Source organism: Pinus tabuliformis, chromosome 6 (assembly GCF_031772625.1).
Source record: "Pinus tabuliformis cultivar Carrire ecotype Pingquan chromosome 6, CPIR1, whole genome shotgun sequence".
NCBI lineage: Eukaryota > Viridiplantae > Streptophyta > Pinopsida > Pinales > Pinaceae > Pinus > Pinus tabuliformis.
Genome location: NC_142292.1, coordinates 87,829,879 through 87,832,495, shown reverse-complemented (window position 1 = coordinate 87,832,495; position 2,617 = coordinate 87,829,879).

Below are 2,617 nucleotides of genomic sequence, written 5' to 3'. Positions count from 1 at the left end.
TTTTTACAATGAGGAGCTCAATTTGAGTCTCTTGTAACAGATGATGCTTAGTAGGGTGGTACTTGGATTCCCTAAGCCACTAGAGTACACAAACTCCCCCTTACCAAGTCTTGACCTCAACTGGTCTTAACGGGATGAGTCCAATTTGGTACTCAACAATATTTTTAAAACCGGAACCGGTGACTGGACTGGTCCACCTAATGAATCAGTTTACCGACCGGAACTGGTTTGGTCTAAACGAAACGATTTTAGAAAAATACATTAAATAATTAATTTTTAATGAAACAAAACTATTTTTAAGATCTAAGGCCATGATTCCAGGACAATAGAGACAAAATATGCAAAGTTTACTCATTTATATACGATGTAAAGGTGAATATATCAATGGCACCGGGTGCAATACATATCATCGACAAAATAGCAAAATACATAAGCAATGAGGGTCTAAATGGCCTATAAAGTCCAAAAACAATGCTGCAAGCTATGAGGCCATTGGCCTACTACAAGTCTACAGTGTACACATGATCAATCATCAAGTTCATCATCACTAATAGCCACAAGATCATCATCAGGAGCTACATGGACATCATCTGGTTCAGAGTCTGAGGATGCCTCAGCCTGATCTGCAACCTCAGTATCAATGCCACCAATAACAATAGAAGTGGACCTAATGGAAGCACAAATTTGTTGACCTGCATGACTAGTGCCTTCCATTGGTTCTTTTCCTTTCCTTCATGCTGCTACTGATCCTGGTTCTGATTCCACCACATAATATGCTTCATCCCTTGCTAAAGCCATGTCGATATCAAAATTAGCCTCAAACACAGGTTCTTCAGTCTCCTCCACCCATTCTGATGTTGGATCAATATCGTCCAACACAATGGGATCTAGATCCGAAGTTTTGCTCATCATTTGGAGCTCTGATTGCATTTATTGTTTACCCCCAAACCATGAAATTCTGAAAACCATTAAGTTTGCTGAATTTTGAGTGAAATCTAAAATTCTGGTTTCTCCATATGAAATCCAATGAGGTCGAAACCACTCTCAAACATCCTATGTCATTTCATGGTAATGTTAAAAATTTAAGTAAACGGATGAAAATGAAAATTAAATGAAATGTCACTTTTACTTTAAGAATTTAACATTACCATTAATTGCCAACATTGTTAGGGTTGAAATGTGTTAGGAAAATGAGAGGGTAGGCATGTTTTTCTTGGAGGGAATATTTTTGGAGGAAAACAACCCCAAATTTCCCTCAAAACAGCTTCAAAACACACAAAAATGCATTTTGTGGGGGTTATACTTTCCCTGGCAATAAATTGGAAGATTTAGGACAAAACCGGCTAGTGACCACAAACCGGCCGGTGACCACAAACCGGACGGTTAGCACCGGTTTAGGGAAAAAAATGGTGAAATGGGCTAATGAACCGGGTTTTTTGGCCAGTTTCGACCGGTGGGCTTGCTAACCAGCCGGTTAGACCGGTAACCGGTTAGCAAGACCAATTTTTAAAACTATGTTCCTCAGTTCCCGATAGATATCCTCACAGGGATTCCTTGAACCTCTCAAGCCTTCTTGATTCTGTCTGCTCGATGTTGCCTTAGCTCTGTAGGTCAGCTCGACTTCTCTGTTCTCTACTTCTTGCTTCACTCTCTATTTTGTCTCTTCTGTCTCCCTTCTGTTCTCTGTCTGTTCGTGGCTTAAAGCCAATCCGTCCCTTGATTGTTCGCTTCCTCTTCCGGCTCTTCGGATCGCCTGCCTCCATTTGCTGGAATTCCCTGCTTCTGTGTCATCGCCACTATGTAACGTTTCACAAAGAGGTGGCCACTTGTCTCCTTACGAACTTGGTGCCAGCTTTTCCTTGAACGATCGTTATTTAGGTTATTCCACAAAATGATTCATCCGCCAGCTCATCGGTCACGTCGGACCCCAAATGTCATATGCCTCAGCCTATTCTTCCGTCAAATCCAGTCCTCCATCGGGTGAAATCTCCACCGTTTGATCTGGGGCCTCCAGATCCTATGGCCATCGCTTTTATCGTATGGGTGACTTGCTCGACCGTTAGCCCATGATGAGAGCGGTTTTCTCTCTCATCCGCCGGACACGTGTAATTTAATGTATGGCATCACTCGGTCCTCTGCCAAACCCGCTTATCGCCCGAAATGCCTCCGATATTCCGGTGGTTTTGGAGTGCGGGAACCGCCTGTCAGTTTTAGTGCTTTTCCTACAGTTTTACCTATTTTTCACATGATCAGGTGCCAGGGCTTTTCCTTCTCTGACGTTTTTATCCTGCTTGCACTAATCTCGCATCAAAAACGACCTCTGTTTTCTGATCTGGACTCCCTATTTGCTAGTTTGCACCACTGCGTGGTCTCCATGGGCCAAAGGTTAGCGCGCTTTGACTAAGGGTCCTCATTGTTCCGTGCTGGCTACAACTGCCACTGTCCAGAGGTCCTTCCTGATAGCTCATTGTTCACAAGATTTTTAAGTCTGACATAATTTGAAACAATCATAGAACTCTGATAATTTTCAAGGATCCAATTCAGATTAGTGAGATTATTCAATTACTGGTGATTTAGTAGACCTTCCCTTTCCTGTGTTCTGCCAAGAGATATAATC